We start from the raw sequence: 26,722 nt of genomic DNA, 5'->3' as shown, positions 1-26,722 counted from the left end.
TTAAAACTGTAGAAACTGTAAAAACAGTTAAAACTGTATGAACTGAAAAACTGTTAAAACTATAAAAATTGAAAAAACATTAAAAATAGTAAAAACTGTAAAAACTTTAAAAACTGTAAAAACTGTCAAACTGTGGAAACTTTTAAATTTATTAAAATAGTAAAAACTGTAAAAACTGTTAAAACTATTTACACTGTAAAAACTGTAAAATTTGTAAAAACTGTAAAACTGTAAAAACTGTAAAATCTGTTACAAACTGTAAAAATTGTTAAAACTTACAATCTGTTAAAACTGTACAAACTGTATCAACTGAAAAAACTGACAAAAACTGTATAAACTGAAAAAGAACTGTAAAAACTGTGAAAATTGTAAAAACTGTAAAAACTTTAAAAACTGTGAAATCTGTAAAAACTGTAAAAACTGTAAAAACTGTAAAAATTTAAAAAATTGTAAAAACTGTTAAAACTGTAAAAACTGTAAAAACTGTAATAATTTTTAAAACTGTAAAAACTGTTTAAACTGTTAAAACTGTAAAAACTGTAAAAACTTTAAAAACTGTTAAAATTGTATAAACAGTATAAAATATGAAAAGTTTGAAAATGGTAAAAACTGTAAAAATTGTAAAAACTGTAGAAACTGTGAAAACTTTAAAAATGGTAAAAATGGTTAAAACTGTGAAAACTGTAAAAAATAGAAGATGTGTAAAAACTGTAAAAACGGTTAAAACTGTAAAAATTGTTAAATTTCTTAATACTGTAAAATCTGTTCAAACTGTAAAAACAGTTTAACTGTAAAAACTGTAAAAACTGTAAAAACTGAAAAAACCGTTAAAAACTGTAAACACTGTAGAAACTATAAAAACTCTAAAACTTGTAAAATCTGTTTAAACTGTTAAACCTGTAAAAACTGCGTAAACTGTTAGAACTGTGAAAACTGTCAAAATTTTTAAAACTTTTATTACTGTGAAAACTGTTTAAAACTGTCAAAACTGCAAAAACTGTAGAATCTGATTAAATTGTTAAATTCATAAAAACGTTAAAAACTATGAAAACTGTAAAAACTGTAAAATCTGTAAAAATTGTAAAAACTATAAAACTGTAAAAACTGTAAAAACTGTTAAAACTTTTTTAACTGTAAAAACTGTTAAAATATTAAAACTGTGAAAACTGTGAAAACTATAAAAATTTTAAAAACTGTAAAAACTGTAAAAACTGTAAAAATTGTAAAAATTGTAAAAACAGTTAAAACTGTAAAAACTGTAAAAACTTTAAAATTGTAGAACCTGTTTAAACTGTAAAAACTGTAAAAACTGTAAGAATTGTAAAAACTGTGAAAGTAAAAACTTACAATCTGTAAAATCTGTTAAAACTGTAGAAACCATTAAAACAGTTAAAACTTTTTCAACTGAAAAAAACTGACAAAAAATGTAAAAACTGAAAAAAACTGTTAAAACTTTACAAACTGTTAAGACCGTAAAATCTGTGAAAACTGTAATAACTGTGAAAACTGAAAAAACTGTTAAAACTGTAAAAACTGTTAAAACTTCAAAATTTGTAAAAACTGTAAAATCTGTAAAAACTGAAAAATTGTCAAAACTGTTAAAACTGAAAAAAAACTGTAAAAACTGTAAAAATTTTAAAAACTCTGAAAACTTTAAAATCTGTACAAACTGCAAAAACTTTAAAACTGTTAAAACAGTAAAAACTGTAAACATTGTTAAAACTGAAAACTTTTAAAACTGTTCCAACTGTAAAAACTTTTAAAACTGTACCAACTGTAAAAACTTTAAAAACTGTTCAAATAGTAAAAACTGTGAAAACTGTAAAAACAGCAAAAACTTTCAACACTGTTAAAACAGTAAAAACTGTTATAAACTGTATAATTTGTAAAAACTCTGAAAACTGTCAAAACTGTACAAACTGTTAAAACTGTTAAAACTTTAAAACCGTAAAAACACTAAAATTTGTAAAAACTGTGAAAACGGTGAGAACTGTAAGATTTGTAAAATACATTAAAACTTTAAAAAAATTTAAAACTGTGAAAAATTTTAAAAACTGTAAAATCTCCCAAACCCTTTAAAAATGGTAAAAGCTGTAAAAACTGTGTAAACTGTTAAAACTATTGAAACTGTTTAAACCATGGAATCTTTGCAAACTCTTAAAACTTTCAAAACTGTTAAAACCGAAAAATTTACTAGTAACAACTGTAAATTTCACTGTTAGAGAGCATTTGTAAGCATGATTGAAAAATTACATTTTAATATCAGATGGAAACCGTCAAAATTGTAATTTTGAAAGTGATTTGAGGAATTAATAACATTTTGAAGATGGTTAAGTTTCTATTAGGGGTAACGATCTTCCATAATGTATTGTTGTTTTTTAGTCAAAATGTTTGTTTTCTCGACCGAAAAACTCAACTTTAAGTCAAAAAAATCAAATTAAAACTTTGAAATTCTTTTGATTAATTTTTTTTTATCTTTTAAATTAAACTGTGAATCATATATAACCAATTCATCAAAAGTTATCCAAAAGAAAAAAAATGCTTAGGAACGTGTTTTAATCCTACATCCTGAAAGCTCTTTTTCTATCTCTTAAAGCTTTATTTCATATTCGGAAGATTTTTATAAAGAATATTTATAATTAAAGGTCCAAACTTCATGAAAAAAATGAACAACTGTAGACTCTTGACATACGAAACGATTTCCTGATTTTTTTACAATCGCAATAATGATTTAACATTTTTAAGATTTTTAAGCTCTTTTCATCAAAATACAATTGTTTGACAAAAAAAAATGTATTTTTGTCTGCGCTTGTTATAAAGCTCAGTTGGCTAGTCAGTTATTTCCTGAGCCGATGTCCGCGAGTTCGAGCTCAAGAGTGAACAACGATGATTATTCGAGTAAATGGTACCGGATAAGTTTTATAATAACTGTCCGCCAACTGCAAAGTTGATACAAAGTCGCAACTGTGAAGTAAAAATTTGAATTCATAGTTCATTTGTTTTAATTTGTGTTATACTTAAATCATCACGTTGCCCAATTACCCTTGATAATACAGCTTGATTCACCGGACTAATTTCGGTTACGCAATGCTCATTAGTATATTCAATAATTATTGCCATTGGCCACATGTTTGCCGTGAACTTGCCCGAAACACCACCAAAAACATCAGCACACGTGTTAATTTAAACATATTATCGAATTGTGTGGCTTATTTATCCAATTGGCCAAATCAGCCAGCAGCAATTCAGCAAGCTTATTTCCCATGCGTGTAGAGAGAGAAGATGCAAGTAAAAGAAACATAGTTGCGGGGGAAAACGAAATCGGAAAACAAAACCAACGAGCGCCATGTTGTTAATCGGTTTATGAACTTTGCATGGCGCAACTCAATGGCGAACAAAACAATGAATGGCTAACTGATGGGGTGTTGGAAGGGAAAAATAAAAAAAAAAATGGATGTGGCTCAGGAAAAACAAAACTATTCTTTGCCATCTCACGCAAAAGACGCGATTTTAGTTTCGAATGAGCCCTCGGGCTTTGTGTGCTTGAAGTATATCATAGAGAAAAGAAATGCGGAAATGGCCCTTTTGAATTCTCTGTCCACTTCCAATGGGCGAACTAAATTGCCGGTGGGGATTGCATCACTTTTAAAAACTACGGGAAAAATTAAATAATTGCTGCTTGTAAGAAAAAAATGGAGCATGGAGCTTCCGTGATGCTGGAAGCATAAGTTTTTTCGTTTTTCCTTTTAGGTTTTTTCGAAAAATTCAACAACTGTGAGAAAATCAAAAGAAATTTTCAGCTTTTTCATTTTTTTTGTTTATTTTTTTTAACAAACTAGGCCCAATGGACTCGTTTTTTAACACCCATGTGTGGGCAAAACTGAACGATTAGTGTTGGTCATTAGAGCTTGAACTTCAAAAGAGTACTCACTAGCTATGCGTTTACAATCTAGCCGGGAATGATACCGCAAAGTGTTGTAGGATTTATTTTTTCCCTCACTAATAAGATAAGCGTAGCGGCGATACAAAACTGCAACCACATACACCTTCAAACGGGACCAACTGAAAGTTTAAAATACCGTGAAAATTAAGTGGAGTGGAAGCATGGGATGGCGTTGGAAAAAAGAGGTGTGCGATTTATGGCCGCATTATTGGCTTCAAATGTGCTACCGCCTATTTGTTGTCTTAATGTAGCAAACTCACAAGTGGCGATCAATTAGCGGCGATGCACTTGGCATTCGATGTGTTTAGCGGTTCTTGGATTTTTTGAAGGGTTTCGTCGATTGGAGGTGATTCAGAAATTTGTTTCATTTGGAAAATTCCATTAAGTGGATTTATCCGGGTGAACGAAATTCTATGAAAGTTCAAATTGTTGCCCTACATTAGCTTACATCGTTCCTTAATGGATGTTTCAGGCAGAATATTTTCGTACAGATAGGAATGCTTTCTCAAAATAGGATTGAAACAAAAATAATTGCTTGAATTTCAGTTATTTATTATTGAATTCAAGAACTATTTTGAAACAACGTAGCGTTTTCTTCAAACTTTTAAAAAGAGGGATAAAATTATTCGTCAGAATAATGGCCAGCCAGAAGGCCAAACCAAAACAAACCATCATCGTAAAAATCTGCGCTTCATAAGCCAATTTTGCCTTTTTCCACTGGAAGGTGAAATCGAAACAATTAATCAATCTTTCATATCTGCGCTTCCTAAGCCAGTTTCGTTTTCTTCCACCGGAAGGCGTAATAAAAACAAACAAATAGCAGCAGCAGCCTTAAAAGTCTGCGCTTCCTAAGCTAATTTCGCTCTTTTTCACCGGAAGGAGTAATCAAAACAAACCATCAACAGCCACAGTCTTTCAAATTTGCGCTTAAAAAGCTAATTTAGTTTTCTTCTACCAGAAAGCGAAATAAAAACTAATAATTAGAAGCAGAAGCCTTAAAAACTGCGCTTTCGAAGCCAATTTTGCCCTTGTTCACCGGAAGGCGAAATCAAAACATACCATCAACACCCACAGTCTTTCAAATTTGTTCTTAAAAAGCTAATTTAGTTTTCTTCCACCAGAAGGCGAAATAAAAACTTATAATTAGCAGCAGCAGCCTTAAAAATCTGCGCTTCCTAAGCCAATTTCACCCATTTCCACCGGAAAGCGAAATCAAAACAAATAGTCAACAGCAACAGTCTTTCAAATCTTCGCTTACAAAGCCAATTTCGTTTTCTACCACCGGAAGGCGAATTAAAACCGAACAATTAGCAGAAGCAGCTTAAAAAATCTGCGCTTCTTATGCCCATCCGTCTTTTCCGCCGAAAGGCCAAATCAAAACAAATGATCAAAGTGGCAGCATTTACAATCTGCGCTTTCAAATCTCTAAGTCTTTTTTACCGGAGGAACGAACAATCAAAGTAGCAGCCTTCACAATCTTTTTAACCGGAGCCGGACCAATTTTTAAACAATCTAAGCACCAGCGTTGCAAATCTGGGCTCATCTCACGCATAATGAAATGGAGTTATGACTGTTTTTATCCTCAATTCTCCTGCACTTTTCAATCAATTCAGAAAAAAAGCTTGTTGGACCTGATGATTTTGAACCAAATGAAACTCACCTTGATTGATTTATTCCGAGAAATCGAATGAAGGAAAATTGCAACCGCACGCATTGAAAACTGAAATTATTGCTGTTTTACCCTAGATTTACCAATATTTTTCTTTTAATTACGAAAAAGTTTGCTCGGACTGGAAAATTTTTGAGTAAATAAGACTTATCCATTGAGACTTTTTCTGAGGAATCGAACGAGAGCTTTTTGAACCATCGCACGCTTTGGAAAATGGAGCTATAATGGCTTAATTATTTGAAAAATGTAGGGAAATTGATTGTTAAAACAACCATATTTCTATTTTCCGATGCTTGAGATTGTTCAAATTACCTTCATTCGATTCCTCGAAAAAACCGCATAAGATAGGAATCATTTAATTCAAAATTTTCAAGTCCCAACTTACTGTTTTCATAATTAAATGAAAAATATAGGGGAATCGAGGGTGAACTCAGCCAAAGCTTAATTTTTTTCAAAGCATGCGGAGACTCAAACTGCCGTCACTTGATTTTTGGCAAAAAAAACCACACAAGATCAATCTCATTTGGTTCAAAATCTTCAAGTTTGAAAGTTTAAACATGCTTTTTCTAAATTACTTGAAAAATATAGGGGAATTGAGGTTAAAACAGCCATAACTCCATTTTCCGATGAATGCGGATGCTCAAATAGTCTTCATTCGATTCCTCAATGAAAAAACAAGATAGGTTTCATTCGCTTCAAAATCTTTCAGGCCGAAAATGTTTTTTTCTGATTCTATTGAAAAATGTAGGAAAATTTGGGGTAGAACTGGTAAATCGTCCTTTACTCCAGTTTCCGATGCGTGCGATGGCTCAAATAGCCTTCATTCGATTCCTCGGAAAATCACATGAAATAAGTCTAATTTGGATGAAAATTTCCAAGTCCGATCAGTTTTTTTTTCTGAATTATTTGAAAAATTTAGGGGAGTTGAGGAGAAAACAGCCATAACTCCATTTTCTGATGCGTGCGATTGCTTAAATAGCCTTCATTTCTAGGAAAAAATCTCATCTCTCCATTCAGTTCCAAATTTTCAAGTCCGAACTTACTTTTTCCATAATTAATTGAAAAATGTAAGGGAACTGAGACTGAAATCAGTCAAAAATCTGATTTCTCGGAAAAAAATCGCACAATGCTGGTCTTTTTTGTTCAAAATTTTCTAGTCTTAAACATTGTTTTTTTTTGGACTGTTTACTAAATATATGGGAATTCGCAGTGTAAGAGGCACTATAGCTCTGAACATTTTCGCTTAATAAAACAAAATTATATTTTATGGATTTGGTTTGTGAAGGAGGGAAAATATTGAATCTCTTCGCGGTTTATACACTTTTTTGCCATTGTGCAATGTGTTAAGAGTTTGTTAATCCTAAGGTTGCCAGAATTTTTTCAGCACGTATCCGGGCCGGACAAATCCGGGTAATTTTATATAAAATCTGGGAAGACCAAAAATCCGGGCAATATCCTGGAAAATTTTGTCAAAACCCAAAAATTATTCAACAAACGTATAAATAAATTTAAAAAATAATTTTTTTCGAAACTCATTAGACAGTTTGGTAATCGAATTTTTCGGCTTCCAAAACGTCCTTTATGATTATTTTTATAAAACTGGCTAAAAAAAATCGTTTTGGAGGCAAAAATAAAAAGAATTTATAATACAATTTAATTTTTGATTATTTGATTGGCCAACTAAAGGGAGTAAACTCGGGCAAACCCGGATAAAACCGGGTAATCTGGCAACTTTAGTTTAAATATACACGTACAGTTCATCTAAGCTGGTGATTCTTTGCCATCGATTGGAAACAAAAAAAAAGTTGTTTTTCTTATGCCGGTTTAAAGTTGATCACCCATCGTTTTTTATTGGAAATCAGATAAAAGATGGCTTGCAAGAGGACAAGTCTCCATTATTTTTGAGTGACATTAAAAAAAGATGGCTTGCAAAAGTATAAGTCCCAAATAATGAATAAAATTTAAAAAAAATGTCTTGCAAGAGGAAAAGTCCCAATTGATTTGATAAATAAAAACAGATGGCTTGCAAGAGAACAAATGTTCATTGTTTTGAGTGACATTAAATAAAAGATGACTTGCAAGAGGACGTCGTTTTTAAATGAAATTAAATAAAATATGGTTTGCAAGAGGACAAGTCCCCATTGTTTTTGATTGAAATTTAATGATAGATTACTTGCAAGAGGACAAGTCCCCATAGTATTCAATGAAATTAAATCAAAGATGGCTTGCAAGAGGACAAGTCCTCATTGTTTTTTAGTGAAACTTAATGTTAAATAGATGACTTGCAAGAGGACAAGTCCTTATAGTAATGAATTAAATTAATTTAAAGATGGCTTGCAAGAGGTAAAGTCCCCTTTGTTTTTGATGAAAATTGAATAAAAGATGGCTTTCAAGAGGACAAGACCCCATTGTTTTTAAGTGCAATTAAATAAAAGATGGCTTGCAAGAGGAAAAGTCTCCATTAATTTTGAATGAAATTAATTAAAAGGTGACTGGCAAGAGAATAGGTTCCAATTGTTTCGCATAAAAATAAATAAAAGGAGGCTTGCAATAGGACAAATCCCCATTGTTTTTGAGTGAAACTTAAGAAAAGATGACTTGCAAGAGGATAAATTTTAATTTTTAGTGACATTAAAAAAAATATGGCTTGCAAGAGGACAGGTCACCTTTGGTTTTTGGATGAAATTCAATGAAAAATGGCTTACAAGAGGACAAGTCCCCATTGTTTTAAATGAAATTATATAAAAGATGGCTTGCAAGAGGACAAGTCTTCAATGTTTTGAATGAAATCAAACAAAAAAAAGCTTGCAAGAGGACAAATCGTCATTGTTTTGAAAGATTTCAAATGAAAGATGGCTTGCACGAGGACAAGTCCCAATTGTTTTGAATGAAATAAATAAAATATGGCTGGCAAAAGGACATGTTCTTATTGTTTTTGAATGAAATCGAATAAAAAATGGCTTGCAAGAAGACAAGTCCCCATCATTTTTGAATAAAATTAAATAAAAGATGGCTTGCAAGAGGACAAATCCTCATGGTTTTGAATGACATTTAATAAAAGATGGCTTTTAGAGGACAAGTCCCCATTGTTTTGAGAGAAATTAAATAAAAAATGGCTTGTAAGAGGAAAAGTTTCCATTGTTTTAAATGAAATTAAACAAAAAATGGCTTGCTTGAAGACAAGTCCCAACTTTATTAGAAATGAATAAAACTTACAAAAGTTGCTTTCTTTACATTTCAGAAACATAAAATTGATGTTTTTAGTGTATATGAGAAAGCAAATGTGGTGGATAGAAGTGGAAAATATTAAAGTTAATGGGATATACAATTAAAGTTGAATATTATAGCGTAAGAAAAAAAAGTCGTTCACTGTTCGACTCGAGTCAACAAGTTGAACTGAATACGCGTTATTAAACTGATTGAAGTGAAAAATCAAAAATTGAATGAGGATGCAGTGCGTACATTATAAATCAAGATGATATGCTTGTTTTTTTTAATATTTCTGTAAAGATGATAAGAACATTTATTTTTAGCCGAAAAATTACACTTACTATAGAAACTACGAAATTATCCCTTGTGAAAGTTTATTTATTAATATAGTTTTTCTTATGACTCGAACTGGTTTGAATTTGAATGCTTTTACAAGTGACGCTCAGATCATCGCTCTAACAGTTTTTCCCTGAGCATCATTTTCGAGGCACCACAAAAAAAAAACAAAAATCAACAAAAACAAAACCAAATCCACTTCTCCGGTTTTAACAAATCCAAACCTCCTGGAAACAACACAATAAACATGAAAAGGTAATTATCGGATGCAGTGTTTTTGAGGTTTTCTAATTTCGAGCCCACTGAGTGAGTTGTTTTGGTTTTACTTTTGTTTGCAGCAGGTTGTTAGTGCCTAACCAACAGCACACCCGGTACAGAACAACACTCAAACACAGAAAAACCACCAACAGCCACCGATCGATTCAACCGAAAACCTTAGCTGTTGGTGTTGGTTTACTGAATGACTGCATGTCGGTGATTTGGAGCGGCTAATGGACATTTGTGTCAGACACGGGCCCATGCAGATGAAAGCCAGCAATTAAGTTGTTGCTGCCGAGGAGGGGTGCTGACTTTTTTTTATTACCCTCCAACGATAATGTTGCTGGAAATTGCAAGTGGCTTATGAAAATAACTTGCATCTAAGTTATGTAGTTAAAATTTAACTTAAATTTTGTAGCATTATTTTAAGACAAATAGAAGGGATTTAAAACCACAAATCCAGAATATCTAAAATGCATTTTCAAAGATCGTGAGATGTATTAGAAAAACATGAGTTAAATATATAAAAAAAAAAAGATGTAAGCCGTAAATATCATGAATTTTTTGAAAACATTACAGCGGCTCACCGACGGGACTTGAACCCGCAATTTCCACTTCAGAACAATAGGTGTTAGCAAATTACACTACAGTGAACATGACAAAATGGGCTCCAGCATGCGTACATTTTTAATAGGGTTAATCTCCTTTTAAAAAACAAAAAAAAAGATCCAGCAGTCAACCGATGGAGCTACCCCACCATGTTCACAGTGGTGTAATTGGCAAACGCACCGTTGAACTGAAGCTAAAGTTTCGGGTTCAAGTCCCGTCGGTGAGCCGTTGTATCTTTTTCGAAAAATTCATGATAATCAAGTCTCTCATACGTTACGCTCAACTAATTCAAAATACATCCATTACTAGTTCCCAAATCTGAATCATATCAGAAACTTTCAAAATTATACTATTTCGGCAAAAAAAAAATTAAGGAAAAACCACCATCCATCGATAAATCACCGACGCCAAGGAATGTTTTCGTCAGCTCTCGTTACTTAACCAAATGACTTGAAAAAAATCCATCCCACTTCTGTTTTTTTGCTTTTTACCGCTCCAAATGCAAGCAAAAACAAATTTAAACCATTTGAGAAATTGCTCCGCCTAGCTGGATTTGCCGTAGGAGAATGTTCTGCAAATAATGTGTTCGCCGCCAGTGGCAAATATTTGCCCAACCAGGCGGCACATTTGAAAACTTTTTGGAACCACTCTTATCCGTTGCCTCCAGCTTCTAAAATGTCCCAGAAAAGCACCGGAGGAATTCCGTCATCCCAAGTCGGTTGTCATATTGCTTGAAGGGTACAATTTGGATCGTTTAGTTTTCGGTTTCTGTGGAGAGATCACCGCAACCAAACTGGGACCCCACAAGTATGTAGCTTGCCTATGTTCATAGATGAGGTTGCAAATATTTGAAAATTGTTAGAGCTTCTTATTTCGACTAGAATTTGTCCCCGAGGAGATGTGAACAATGTTGTCGAATGAATGGTTTGGTTCCATCCATTCTTGGTCCGTGGGTTGTGGAGGCGTTTCGACAACTTGTGAGGCTCGTTTCACCTACATATTTGCGGTAAATTGTAATCTCCAACATATGGTTAAATATGGTCTGAAGCATAATCATCTGCCTCCGCGTAATTTTTTCCATTCAGAAGAGGTACTTGAAAAATGGTTCTGTCCATGACGTTGAAAACAATGAATTCTCGTTCGAAATAAAAGGTGCGAATCTTAAAGAAATCTAGAAGTACGAACGGTGCTAAATTTCAGCTCGATTGTATACATTTTTTGGGAAATTCAAAGCGCACATTAGGTGTGGAATTTTTGTCTTCATTTTTTTAAAATTTCAAAATCATTTTTGCAGCATTTTCAAGTCTTATCTGTGGCAGTTTCCATAATTTTTGTGGCACTTTTGTGTCATTTTTGTGACATTTTTATGTCATTCTTGTTATTTTGGTCAATTTTGTCATTTTTTTTCAATTTTGCCATTTTTGTCAATTTAAGGCCATTTTTGTGTAATTTTTTTCATTTTTGCCATTTTTGTCATTTTTGTCATTTTTTTCATTTTTGTCATTTTTGTCATTTTTGTCATTTTTGTCAGTTTTGTCATTTTTGTCATTTATGTCATTTATGTAATTTTTGTCATTTTCGTGTCATTTTTGTCAGTTTTGTGTCATTTTTGTGTCATTTTTGTGTCATTTTTGTGTTATTTTGTGTTATTTTTGTGTCATTTTTATGTAATTTTTGTGTCATTTTTACGTTATTTTTGTGTCATTTTTTGTGTAATTTTAATGTCATTTTTGTGTCATTTTTGTGTCATTTCTGTATTATTTTTGTGTCATTTTTGTGTCATTTTTGTTTCATTTCTGTGTCATTTTTGTGTCATTTTTGTGTCATTTTTGTGTCATATTTGTGTCATTTTTGTGTCATTTTTGAGTTATTTTTGTGTCATTTTTGGTTCATTTTTGTTTCATTTTTGGTTCATTTTTGTTTCATTTTTGGTTCATTTTTGTGTCATTTTTGAGTCATTTTTGTGTCATTTTTGAGTCATTTTTGTGTCATTTTTGTGTCATTTTTGTGTCATTTTTGTGTCATTTTTGTGTCATTTTTGTGTCATTTTTGTGTCATTTTTGTGTCATTTTTGTGTAATTTTTGTGTCATTTTTGTGTCATTTTTGGGTCATTTTTGTGTCATTTTTGTCATTTTTGTCATTTTTGTCATTTTTGTCATTTTTGTCATTTTTGTCATTTTTGTCATTTTTGTCATTTTTGTCATTTTTGTCATTTTTGTCATTTTTGTCATTTTTGTCATTTTTGTCATTTTTGTCATTTTTGTCATTTTTGTCATTTTTGTCATTTTTGTCATTTTTGTCATTTTTGTCATTTTGGTCATTTTTGTCATTTTTGTCATTTTTGTCATTTTTGTCATTTTTGTCATTTTTGTCATTTTTGTCATTTTTGTCATTTTTGTCATTTTTGTCATTTTTGTCATTTTTGTCATTTTTGTCATTTTTGTCATTTTTGTCATTTTTGTCATTTTTGTCATTTTTGTCATTTTTGTCATTTTTGTCATTTTTGTCATTTTTTTCATTTTTGTCATTTTTGTCATTTTTGTCATTTTGGTCATTTTTGTCATTTTTGTCATTTTTGTCATTTTTGTCATTTTTGTCATTTTTGTCATTTTTGTCATTTTTGTCATTTTTGTCATTTTTGTCATTTTTGTCATTTCAGCATTTTTTTCATTTATGTCATTTTTGTCATTTTTGTCATTTTTGTCATTTTTGTCATTTTTGTCATTTTTGTCATTTTTGTCATTTTTGTCATTTTTGTCATTTTTGTAATTTTTGTCATTTTTGACATTTTTGTCATTTTTGTAATTTTTTTCATTTTTGTCATTTTTGTCATTTTTGACATTTTTGTCATTTTTGTCATTTTTGTCATTTTTGTCATTTTTGTCATTTTTGGCATTTTTGGCATTTTTGTCATTTTTGGCATTTTTGACATTCTTGTCATTTTTGTCATTTTTGTCATTTTTGTCATTTTTGTCATTTTTGCCATTTTTGTCATTTTTGTCATTTTTGTCATTTTTGTCATTTTTGTCATTTTTGTCATTTTTGTCATTTTTGTCATTTTTGTCATTTTTGTCATTTTTGTCATTTTTGCCATTTTTGTCATTTTTGTCATTTTTGTCATTTTTGTCATTTTTGTCATTTTTGTCATTTTTGTCATTTTTGTCATTTTTGTCATTTTTGTCATTTTTGTCATTTTTGTCATTTTTGTAATTTTTGTCATTTTTGTCATTTTTTTCATTTTTTTCGCTTTTGTCATTTTTGTCATTTTTGTCATTTTTGTCATTTTTGTCATTTTTGTCATTTTTGTCATTTTTGTCATTTTTGTCATTTTTGTCATTTTTGTCATTTTTGTCATTTTTGTCATTTTTGTCATTTTTGTCATTTTTGTCATTTTTGTCATTTTTGTCATTTTTGTCATTTTTGTCATTTTTGTCATTTTTGTCATTTTTGTCATTTTTGTCATTTTTGTCATTTTTGTCATTTTTGTCATTTTTGTCATTTTTGTCATTTTTGTCATTTTTGTCATTTTTGTCATTTTTGTCATTTTTGTCATTTTTGTCATTTTTGTCATTTTTGTCATTTTTGTCATTTTTGTCATTTTTGTCATTCTTGTCATTTTTGTCATTTTTGTCATTTTTGTCATTTTTGTCATTTTTGTCATTTTTGTCATTTTTGTCATTTTTGTCATTTTTGTCATTTTTGTCATTTTTGTAATTTTTGTCATCTTTTTCATTTTTGTCATTTTTGTCATTTTTGTCATTTTTGTCATTTTTGTCATTTTTGTCATTTTTGTCATTTTTGTCATTTTTGTCATTTTTGTCATTTTTGTCATTTTTGCCATTTTTGTCATTTTTGTCATTTTTGTCATTTTTGTTATTTTTTTGGCATTTTTGAGTCATTTTTGTCATTTTTGTCATTTTTGTAATTTTTGTCATTTTTGTCATTTTTGTCATTTTTGTCATTTTTGTCGTTTTAGTCATTTTTTTAATTGTTGTGTTTTTTTATTTGATTTTTTTCGCTTTAAGTTTTTTTGTATAATTCTTTAACCAAGGATTTCTTCAAAAAATTTCGCTATTTTTATTTTCGACAAACGGTTTGAGCCACTGAAGCTTGAATTTGCGTTTTGCCTTGTCATGATACGTCCGGACAGGCAAATTTTCTTGTTTCACTTGATTGATTCTTAAACAATCCTTAAAGCAAAATCAGTCACCCGTGCAAATTTTTGTTGCCTTGTGTACATACGAAAAACAGAGGATGGAACAAGCTGCAAAAAAAACTATCTCCAAATTCAAACTACAGAAACTCCTCCTCCGCAAATGGAGCCACAACTAGAGCCCCCAGTATAGTTGTTAAGAATGAAGGCAGGTTCTGCGGTTTTTTGCTTGCATTTTATGACCATTCATTGAGCGAAGTGCGCGTTCCGACTAGAAGTGAAAAGAACTATGAAGAAAAAACGGGCAAACAAAAAACACTCTAAAACAGTGGTTTCGATTGCTGAAAATTACAGAACTCGCGAAAGTACTCAACCTGCGCGAGGGTGATTTATGCCACCATTGTTGAGTGGCTGAACTAGGGTGGCTCGATGGTTTTAAATTGGGATCTCTTAATATTGAATTTCAATCTTGAAAGAATATTACACAGCAAAATATAAAATCTTTAGCAAATATAATAACAATCAAGAACCTACTTTGAAATTCCGTTATAAAAATTTGAGACTTAGCAAACTGTCATTAAATGGTCATCATATGGTTATCAAATGATCGTCAGACAATCATCAGGATGATCAATCATCATGGTCATCATATGGTCATGATATGGTTATCATACGGGCATCATATGGTCATCTTATGATCCTCATATGGTCATAATATGGTCATCATATGGTTCTCATATGGTCATCATATGGTTCTTATATGGTACATAATATTGTCATCATATGGTCATCATATGGTCATCATAAGGTCATCATATGGTCATCATATGATCATCATATGGTCATCATATGGTTCTCATATGGTCTTCATATGGTACTTATGTATATGGTCATCATATTGTCATCATATGGTCATCATGTGATCATCATATGGTTATTATATGGTCATCATATGGTACTTATATGGTACTTATATGGTAGTTATATGGTAATCATATGGTCATCATATGGTCATCATATGGTCATCATATGATCACCATATGGTCATTATATGGTCATCAAATGATCATCATTAGTTCATCATATCATTCGAGCATCATATGGTTCATCATATGGTCATCATATGGTCCTCATATGGTCATCAAATGATCATCATATGGTCCATATATGGTAATCATATGGTCATCATATGGTCATCATATGATCATTATATGATCATCATATGGTCATCATATGGTCATCATATGGTCATCATAAGGTCATAATATGGTCATCATATGGTCCTCATATGGCCCTTATACGGTACATCATATGGTTATCATATGGTCATCATATTGTCATCATATGTTCCTCAAATTGTCATCATATGATCATCATATGGTCCTCATATGGTCATCATATGGTCGTCATATGGTCCTCATATGGTTCATAATATGTTTCTCATATGGTCATCATATGGTTCTCAACATATGATCATCATACGATCATCAAATGATCATCATATGGTCATCATAAGGTCATCATATCGTCATCATATGGTCATCATATTGTCACCATATTGTCATCATATGAAAAATTTTGTTAGAAAAACATAAAATAAGACAAAAACGATACACCCTACTTCAAATCGCCGAAGAATTGGCATCGGCAAGAGGCCACAGCACCTCCATTTGGCGCACTAAAAACACTATTCTTCAAACTCCAAAAGGCGGCACCGTCCGGCTAGAATTTCAATTCAAAATTGCGCAAAATTGTACCCCTCGACGAATTTTGATGAAGATGTAACGCTTCCGTGGGCGTGTTGATGCATCGTTGACCTACTAGTAAGTAGCTAGCTTGCTAGTCATCACACGGGTCGAAGAATTTGTTAGAGAGTTTTCGCTAGCTAGAAGTGCTTTCAAGCTGGCACTGCCATAAAAATTTCATTGAAAGCCGCAAAACCGTAGCCCATTTTGTACAAACCATTTCAATGGTAGATTTGTGGAAATCAATTCAACCTTCCTTCGTGCTTCCGAAGCCATAATTCATGCAGATGCATTTGCATAAAGGTTCGAAACGCTGCATCTTGAATACTTTAGCATTGTTTAATTCCTACCGTTCATTCGAAAAATCTGCACCTACGTTCACCTTCTCAAAAGTCATCAAAATTGTAACCATGAAGGTTGAACCTTACTTACTGGCCTGGGAAAGTACCGTAACGCTCCTCTCACAAAGTTTTGTACCGCAAGTCGGCCAATTTCTTTGCTCTTTTCCCCGGTACCCAAGTGCGGTTTTATTATTTTTTACGAGACGCCCGGTTACACCTCTGAGGCGAAAAGTCTTCGAATTCGTAAAAAGTACAAACTGCGCGGTGCCAATAAAACTTAACGGGTTTCCAGCAAACCACCGCGACCGACTGACTGAGTCTGGGAGTGTTGTTATGGGATGCTCACACTTCTTGCCAAAAGGAAGAAAGTAACCAAAAAAAAGGCACCTTCCTTCCCAACTGTTTGTTTGCTGGCTTACTCAAACCTACCTCATATCATCATTCTTCAAGTTGAATGCCGTCGGTGATTCAATTTTTTGTTTGATTCAACTTCTTCCCCTGTGTGAACAAAACTTGTGTGCTTTCCACTCAAATTTAGCGTGTGGCGCTGCTAAATTAGAGTTACACCACACATGAAAGTGTCGGCCTTTATGGCTGTTGATTGCCGTTACATGTGTCATTTTCTGCTTTAAATAGATTTTTTATTGGATTTCCCTAGGTTTGTATTCAAAATATTTGGGTCAAGACGGGTTGTTTGTGTTACTTAGATTTATTTTTAGAAAAATAGACAATCTTGTTAAAATAAAAATCTTTCTTCTTCAACAATTCCTCGAAGGAGTAACTAAAGTTCACTGATTTTTTTCCTCGAATATATTTGCAAGCTTGAACCGCGTATTTAATAATGATTCACTGAACCCAATTCAACAGGAACAAATATCAACACCTTCAAGGACAAAACCGAATTTTCCCTTAATTAAGTTTTAATAATTTTGTCCAAAATTCGTCAAATTAATCTGTTTGTGGACATGGGTCGTAATTACGGCCCAAAAACATTAAATTTTGAAAATCGCGAGTCACAGGTTCTAACCATGTGATTTTGCTCTGTTTTTAGCAAGCTCGCCGAAGAATAAGTGCAAATAAGCAAGCAACCAAAAGTCCCATAAAACAGGTACAAAAAAGCTTACTCAGCACCATCATTGCTATGAAGTACGTTCTATGCAGCTCGAAATTTAAGTTCTTATTGGTACATTCAAGTTCCAAAACAAGTCTTTATAACCTTCTATTCAGCTTCCAGCGGCCTTTTAATTCAGCTTCCAAAAAATAGTAAAATGTGCAAACAATTCTCTCACTACTATCTCATTCGCACCCTTGGCATCGGTTCATATCACCTTCACTTGATTATTTACTATGTTCCGTACATAGTGCAGCCATGGTGCCACGCACCGGAATCCAAACTTGAGAAATTTCGGTTTGCCGAGATTTGGTCAAGTTTCAAAGTAAGTTATTACTTATTGAAAAAAAAACTTTCCCGGCTTGGGGTTCAAACCCCGACCTTCGTGGTGAGAACCGAACAGGCTACCACAAGAATACGCCTAGATGTTGTTCTAACTTAAACTTAAACTCGAAGTGTGCCTTAGTAAATCCCGTTTTGAGCACTTTTGTGCCCTTTATTTGTCTTAGGGGGAAGTCGTCTATGACCGGACAACATAGATTTTTCGAAAACACAATATCCTAAAAATGTTTTAACGCCATGAAAATAAAGTAAATAGTAGCCTGATATGGTGTTAGAAATATGGTAATACAATCTGAAAAGGTAAATCAATGATAGGCATCTATAGCTTTGGCCTAGCAGTACGGAGAGGATCGCCTAAACTTTGCATTTGTATTGTGGTCAGTTTTTTCGGCTTGTAAAATTTGAACCGTACATGAACGACATCGTTGATTGGTTATCTTTCGACTACAGTAGACATAAGATAGAGAAACTTTATATTTTCCTGTCTGGTCATAGAAAATTTTTCTCTAGTTTTTTTTTTCGAAACAAATGTTTCATTCTTGTTTGTCGAAAACAAAAAATATGACTGGCTTCATAGAACGTTCAGTATTGGAAAACACATTCTCACAAGATCTGTGCAAGTGATTTCAATCATTTTGCTACGTTTTTGTGCCATTGGTGACAACTTTGGTGAAGTAATTCATATTGTCCGGCCATAGATAACACTTTTGAAAATGAGTGAAAACTACCATGATATGATTTCTCTTACCACATGAATATGTTGTTAATAATTTTAAAAGTTAAACAGTATCATAATGAAGATTTTTAATTGAATCATTCAATGCAATTCAATTTATCTTCCATATATTTTTTTTTCCTTAGAAATTGAATCTTATATTGTAACTGGATTCGAAACTTCGAATTTGAAACACCAACATCATTCATGTTTCAAATTACATTTATTGTTTAAATCATTTTTAATTTTTAATTTTGCCGCAGCCCGTGGCCTAGAGGATAGCCTTCAAGTCTTCAAAGCCAATGATATCGAATCCCGGTCACGGCATACATTGTACACTTTCTGTGGATTGGTGGTTTTAGCATCTGTAAGATGCTAGCCATCATATCCTCGAAAGATGTACGCTTAGAATTAGGAAAAAGGAATCTCTTCGAGGAAACATCAAGTTTCATTGAGATCCTGTATGTGTTTGTTAATTTAATCTTATATTATTATTAATAGTAAGTTTTTTGTTATGTAAGCTTGTTCCTCAATTTATTACCATAATGAAAGTAACGAATCCTTAGCTGGATGCAGAATTCAAAATCTGGAGATTGAAATTGAAGTTGTGATAACTGATAAAATAACAAGAAAAGCTTAAAGCATAGGTTATCATAAAATTTGATATCTGGATCTTTTGTTTACCTTTTTTCATACTTAAAATAAAAGAAAACTAAATTCAAAATTCTGGATATGAGATGATTTCTTGAATTTATTTTCGTAGTTTTGAGCCAGCGTTTTTTATTCGATAAAAAACTTAACGCTATTAATCAAAATTTGATAAGGAGGAAATTGATATTTTTAAGTAGCATTGACCTTCTCGTAGGCAACAGTGGTCCGATTACCGATAAACATCGAAAAATGTACCTATATTTTGAACATTTTTGGCTCTGAAACTTGCTTAAATTTTCCGACAGTCATAAGTACACCGACGAAAACTAATTATTTTTATATTTTTCTTGAAATAATTTTCTTTAATTTTACCGTAATTAACTTGAAAAATTTCAATAGCTCAGTAAGCAGTTCCTAGTATGTTCTTAAATTTCCAAACATTTTGCTGCAAATTGTCCTCCATCTAAAAAAGATTCATTTAAGCTAAAATCAAGTCACAATTATAACACCAACAAAATTAATTCACTTTATTCTAAATTTTTCTGATGGAAATTTTATTTTGCAAATTTTGACCAATAATGTGAAATTTTGGTTTGTTTTTTATTCTATAAATGGTTGTTTCTAACATCAAGCACCTAATTTGAATTTGACATTTAAGAAAGCACTTTGTGCTTCATATTTTACTTTTTTTCTTTATATTTCATATCTTTTGAAATTGACACACCTTTATTTTTCAAGTTATTTTGATGGTTTCCATTCGGTTTTCATTAATTTTTCCTGACCAAATTCTTACATTGAAATTATAATTGATATTGCTTTGAAATATGGTTTTTTTGGTAGATTTTTTAGAAAACTGAGCATTAAGACACATATAATTAGTTATCAGTCTAGCTTGTGTTCCAGAAGATTCTTTGCTTAAAAGTCAAGTTTTTTTTAATGTTTCTTCTCTCAAACCCGTTTTCCAAAAATGGCAAAAATGGCGAAAAAGGCAATCTTATTTGCAATATGTTGCCGTTCAAAAACGTAGGAACTCATCTAAAATAAAAAGAGCGGAATTATGTGGAGTTTTAAATTAATCTCAAATAAATGTTTAAAAACATGAAAAATGCATCATGTTTTGCAAATTGATTGTATTAAAAAAAAGTTGCCTTATCCAAATCACACAATTTTTCATTTAGTTTGGTGGCATATTGCCTTGATTAAATGTAAAAATTAATGCAAAGCTAAATACATCCGCGAATTTTATTATTTACAAGCTGACCTGATGTGCTTTGATACACTTTCCAAAAATAAATGAAATTTTAGGAAACCAAGTTTTGTTTTAAGACATCATTTTTAATTAAATGACAATTTAATTCAGAACCGTTTTAAAATGAGAGCTTGCATTGCAGTTTTGAATTTCACTACAAAGATTATTTAATATCATTTTCTGATACTTGATCCATTAATTAGTTTTCCAAGAGCGGCATTTTTTGAGAGAAAAAATCATACTACTTAAAGTTCTAGAAATATAGGAAAACAAATCTAGAAAATTGTAATAATAACCCCAAAGGGGCAAGAACTCAGGTTTTTTCCCGCGGACTTTTTTTCAAAACAAAATCTATACATTTGATTTCGAATTTTTCAACACAAAATTTAAGAAGAATCCAGTGATAGTTCGAAGAAAATTCAAGCAGAAAGTGAAAAAAAACATCATTTATTTTTATATGGAACACATCAGTAGCTTTCGTATCGTTTTTCAAACTCCCGTGTACAATAATTTAGATAAAGCTTGGGTGCCGACACCCTGTTTAAAAAAAAACTGAAAACAATTTTGATTTTCTGTATCTTTTAAATGTGAATAAATCAAGCAAAATATCAAAAGTTTAAGCAAAAAGCATAAGAATAAGTAAAAATAATGTTTGCACCCTCTTTCCAAAAGTAAATTTTAAGAAAAACAACAAGATTGAAAAAAATACTGTCGTTGCTTATATTTAACCAATCAGCTATACTTAGTTACTCTATTTAATTTCTATTCCAAATCCAGCAGGTATAAGATTTTGAATTCGAATTGAAACCTTTCCAGTTGATAGAACCAAAAGTCTTATACTTTTGATTCTAAGGTATTTCTATTCTATAATTTTACTCTGCTGAAGAAAACATCCTGAACTCTGCATTTAATTTTCCAAATTACCGTCCATTATCTCACTTTATTCATCATAAAAACATTCTCGTTATAATCGCGAATTTGCATAAGTGATTTTTTAAAATAAACATTTATTTTTTTTCTAATCTTGTTGTCTTTTAGATTTTAAAACAGAGATTAAAATCATTGAGATTTTCAAGTCTTGTGTTGTTCCTTTAGTTTCATGATTTATCTGAATATGAAGAATTCGAGATCATTTCAGAAGGTTATCTGGATTCCTTCTCTAATGTTTTAGTAACTTAATTAATGATTTCGTGTTTCAAACATCTGATCACTTGTTAGAATTTATGTTTTCAGCATTTGTCACATTCAAAAGAACTTTTTCAGAAATGTTTCTGTTTTTAATATTTGATCTGGTGAGAATCCTTTTCTTAAATATTGAAAAAATCACCATTACATTTTAACTTTGCTGTACATTACGTGAAATCTTTTTCTTTGTGTTAGATATGTAAATATATTGATAAAGAATTATACAATTTGCCATTCTTGTTAAGGCGCTGATTTTAACATTTTCAATTTTGAATTTTAATTTTTTAAGTGTTTCAAAAATCTTTTTTTTATTTTTATTTTTTAAATTAACGTCACTTTATCATCCTTGTGGTTTTCGTGTCTGAATTTGATTCGAAATAATGATTTGAGTTAAGGACACAGAATTGTGGTTCAGGGTCAATTTAGATCTGATTTATGGATTTGAATTTTGCCCAAAGTCTCAAATATTAATGTCACTTCCCAATTGTCATGAGAAAATTATTTATTCTGCTTTCGATGAAGCACTTACTATGATGTACAATGAAGAAATTAAAAACTTTTCATTGCTTACCTTTGAATTTTTATTTACTGTTTCGCGATGTTTGCGCGTGATGGTTTAACTATTAGGATTTGAGGATACCAGAATCTGCCTTCCAAGCGGACATAATGGTTATTTAAACGCAATTTATTGAACTCATTTTCAGTTCATTCGTATGTTTTTAATGTATTTCCTGAGATGGCATATGGAAAACAAATCGATCAATGGATTTATGCAAAACAATTGTATGGGAGCTTCCCTTTACCTCCAATTAGGATATATTGACAGTTCTACACGAACACCACCAAGAGGCCTTAGCCCTAACCTCAAACTATGGAAGAACAGAATCGATTGTGGAGAAGGGCGCACGATAAACGCGATTTTCCAATTCAAATATCGGCAAATTCACCCTGTGGAAAAATAATACACAGATGTTCGTGTTTTGATTTTTTAGGATGTTCAGGGGTGCCAAATGTTTTGATATTTGGAAAATTATTATTTTTTATAATAGCATTGTTATTAAAAAACCTTTTCATAAGTACTGATAATTTGCAACTTGTCGATAGGTTTCTATTCAAATTTGAAATTAAACGCATTATTTATCTGAACAAAATAACAACTGTATGTATTGCACACTTAAACGATGTAACGAATTACGTGGACATGTTTAAAATAGTCAGAGCATGAATGCGATTATTTTCAAAGTCAACATAGACGATGCTTTCGTTAATTCAAAGTTTTAATCAATGAATAATTTTGCATTCGTTTAGAAGCTAGAAACAACTCTTTTTATTTCTACCAAGCAGTACATGAAAAAATACGACAGATGTTTAATATTCATCTTAAAAATCATTAGCAAAAGATGGCTTATTTTTCTCTATTTTGGGTCGGAAACGCATAATGAATTCAAACGTAAAGCTGTAGATAGTTAAAAAATGTAATTAATCCTGTAAAATAATAATAAGTCTTAGTATCACTGGTGAGGCCGCCAGCAAATCAAAATTTGAGATTATGGCTGAGCCCAATTTTTCGCTAATACTATGGTCTGTATATACCCTTATTGAAGAAGTAAGAAGTCTCAAATTTCCCATATCTGAATGCCCTCACATGCTAAATTGATATACCTTTCCTCAATGTATTCTATAGAAGGCATAAGTACCAAATATTGAAAGAAACATTCCTCGTACTCAAAAACCCTCCATAGTCATATTTAGTTCTATTAGCTGGATAAGTTCTCGAGTAATGTAAAAAGTTTTATGAAAGCACCCTTCCCTCCTAAAAATTTTCCCACTGGAAGAATAAATGGTCTGCAAAATGTCATAGAAACATTATTCGTCTTCAAATACCTTTCCATGCCAAATTTGGTTACATTTGCTTGATAAGATTTTCAGATATGCTGAAAATTATCAACGATCTTTCTCTATCTATCTCTCCACTGGAAGAAGGAAGGGGTAGCAAATCTTCATAGAACCATTTCAAGTACTTAAAAACCCTTCAAGCCAATTTTGGATTCCATGCCAACTTTGGTTCTTTTAGATTAATTAGCTCTCTAGTTATGTAAAAAAATTTAAGGTTGCTCCCCTTCTACATTTCTATCTCCCCGCTGGGAGGAGAGAGGTGTACCAAATATTCATAGGAACAATCCTTGTAACCAAATACCCTCCCATGCCAAACATCATTTAATTTTCTTAATCAGTTCTCGACTCATGGATAATATTTTTCCAGCTTTTCTAGGTTTTAGATCACTGTGCAAGTCAGGGATTAAATTCAGAATCAAGATTTTTGTTTCGTGATTTTTTTGTCCACCCTGTCGCCCATTCTGGGTTTAAAATTTGATAGTCAATAATTTCAAAAGTATGTCTATATAATTTGATCCTAAATCTTATTCAAAATACTAAAATTGAAGAATACATATAACTACATAAAAATTCCTAGCAAATGATTCAGAATCCTTTTTTAATATCCAACAACTTTAAGCAACAATGAAGCTTAAATTTTAACAGCTTTCCTTTCAAGCTGAAGATTCTTTCAAAGCCATCGGTTTCTAGCGCTTTCGTCTAATGTCCTACGAAATAAATGAGCTAGGAAGGTTTTCCAATTTCCATTGGAAGAACTAATGACAGCGCGCGAAGGTTTCCACCAATTAATGAACCCGCACTGTTTCACCAAATTGATCTTGGCTCTTTCGCCATTGCCCAGGTGTCTCGATCCAATTGATCGCTTAGTGCATAGTGGCGCCAATTATAGCAAAGCTGTTGATGATGATCGAATTCTGATGAAATTTACCCACCACCTTGCGTTCGCCGAATAAGCTTGAGCCGAGAAAGTTAAACATTTGCGCTGACGGATTTCTGTGAAGTCAAGTTGATTTGCCATTAAGACTTGAAGGTTTACTTTCCGCTTAAGGTCGCGATGAAAAATTAGCCGACTTTTGGTTTTTGATCTTGGATTTGATTTTTAAGAGTCAATCAAATTTTTCTCATTTTAATAAGTTTCTAACAGCTGTTTCTTTTTTTGCTTTTTTTTTTCTTACAGAGAGTAAAACAAACATCAATCGGACTCCTCAAAGCAATTGGTAAGTAGATATGAAGCACTCTTAATTAAAAATGAAGGCTTTTATAACATTAGATTTTAAATTGGTCATGTTTTTAGTCAATACGTTGTATCGAAATCGATGTCTTTGTGAGTTTCACAATCTTTTCTTCACCTTGAAATTGTCTTTGAATGTTTTACAACTGAAAAAACCTTTATATTTTTAACCTTATGGTGAGTTAGATTGGATCTCTTATTTTTTTTAATTTTTCTTTTTTATCTGAATCACCTTTTAATCTCAGTTCAATGACAGACATTTTTTCATGAGAGATTCGAAATCGGAGAGGTTTGTCATCCTGAATAACTGCAATATTTTTTATGACAAGAAAAATAAATTTTATTATGCAAATGATGACTGTTTAAATCTCGATTCATTTCGCCTACATTTCGCTCCCAAGCTTTATAGACCCTATCTAGGTGATCACTCAACCCGTAGTATATTCCACTTTCTTGGCATTAGCAAATTTCGTAACCCATTTGTTCCATTAACACAAAAAAACAGCAAAGAAAAAAAACGCAACAGCAGATGCACTAATTCAGTCACGATCTTTATCCATTTTTTTTTTCTTTCTGTACGTTGCTGCCGACGTTCCGCAGTAACTTCATCAGTTGGGGCCCTCCATTCACACTTTACATAATCTCGACGACGACGATGGCACTAAATTGTGTCCCAAATGACACCTGCCCGTAAGGTACCGGCAAAAATTTAAAGGTACCTACCTGAAACAGTAGAAACTAAAAAAAAATCATATGAAAACCGCAACTGAACCAACAAACCAGACAAATATTAACAACAGGGTGTCAACTTTTGCGGTCTTACAAGCCTAACAAACAACAATCGGATTCATCTACTAGAGTTGAGTCGAGTCAAGTCGGAGTCGAGTGACTAAGACTAGGGTGATTAACAAAAATTATTTCCCTCTTTCCTCTGGCCCTCTTAAAAAAAAATTGTAGAAGGAACGAAAACGGCGATGAAATCGGACAATCTGAATGAGATCCGACTGACTGACTGGAGTTACCAGATGAGATAACATATTCAGTCAGTGAATGAGTCACCCGGCTTGGGTTTATCTTCCAAATTGGACGCTTAGTCACACTTGACTTTATCAGTGTTTGTTTGAGGAAGAAAACACCTATCTTTCTCCCATTTTCCTTGTTTCACAATGTACACCTTTATTATCTGTATTTTTTCTAATTAAAAAAAAAAAAAACAATACATTGCAAACGGTCCTTAAAGGGTTAACAGCTTGGCAATCGAGTCGTTTAATTGGGTGTAGCAATTTTTTAATTTCCCATTCATTCAATTGTGGTGGTGATCTCTCGGTGGTGACTGTTGATTGATTGATTGCTTACACCTGGGATTCGATTCAATTCAGTTTGGAACAATTAGCTTCCCTATTACAGGCAAGCGAAGGGGGAATTTTTCTGCCATCTCCATAAGTGAATGTTGCCTAATGTCGATTCTGGTACCTATATAATGTAAGTGTTTTTGAAATCGATTCACTAAGTACTTTCGCGCTTTGGAACTAAGATATTTCCGAGAAACTCACCAATACCTTTCTTGAATTAGATAGTACCTCGTAGCCAATCTACAATTAAATCCTACCTCGTAGCCAATCTACGAATTGACTACGAGGTAGAATAAACCTTATGCTATAAATTCGTATAAAAATGGGAAAAATAGTATTTTTGAAAAACTTTAAGTATAATGCTTGTAATTATTATTTAACTGTTAAATTTCTAACATTTTATATTTGAGTTATTTTTGTAAGTGCCAGAGTCAGACGGAAGCAAGAAAAAGAGATGTATACATTCGGTTTTTAATGTAATAACAGCAAAATTCAGCTATTGAGATGTAGGGAAGTTAATAATGAGGGTAATAATTTTAATTTACGTTCAGTTGATTTCAATTAGAACTCCTATTCTTACTTTTCTTTTGAAATAACATTTGTTCATACTGTAGAATAGATCATTCAATTACTGAAAAACGAATCTCTATTTGATTTTATTTGTGCTCGTTGTTTGAATTTCTATTCTCAGCCTTTAATTATAAAACCTTTGATTATAAATTTAT

The 26,722-nt window shown here is 31.9% G+C and overlaps 1 protein-coding gene across 2 annotated transcripts in view; it reads left to right on the top strand.

Moving 5' to 3' along the window:
- Positions 1–26,722, top strand: part of LOC129749763 (uncharacterized) — a 133,148-nt gene that overhangs the window by 67,196 nt on the left and 39,230 nt on the right. For both annotated transcript variants that reach the window (XM_055744840.1, XM_055744847.1), the window contains one exon: positions 24,592–24,631. The gene's annotated coding sequence lies outside the window, so the exon portion shown is untranslated. The remainder of the gene's footprint in view (positions 1–24,591; positions 24,632–26,722) is intronic.

This window comes from Uranotaenia lowii, chromosome 1, assembly GCF_029784155.1.
Source record: "Uranotaenia lowii strain MFRU-FL chromosome 1, ASM2978415v1, whole genome shotgun sequence".
Classification (NCBI taxonomy): Eukaryota; Metazoa; Arthropoda; class Insecta; order Diptera; family Culicidae; genus Uranotaenia; species Uranotaenia lowii.
Note: the sequence above shows the minus strand (reverse complement) of the source record. Positions and strands in the feature narration are given on the sequence as shown.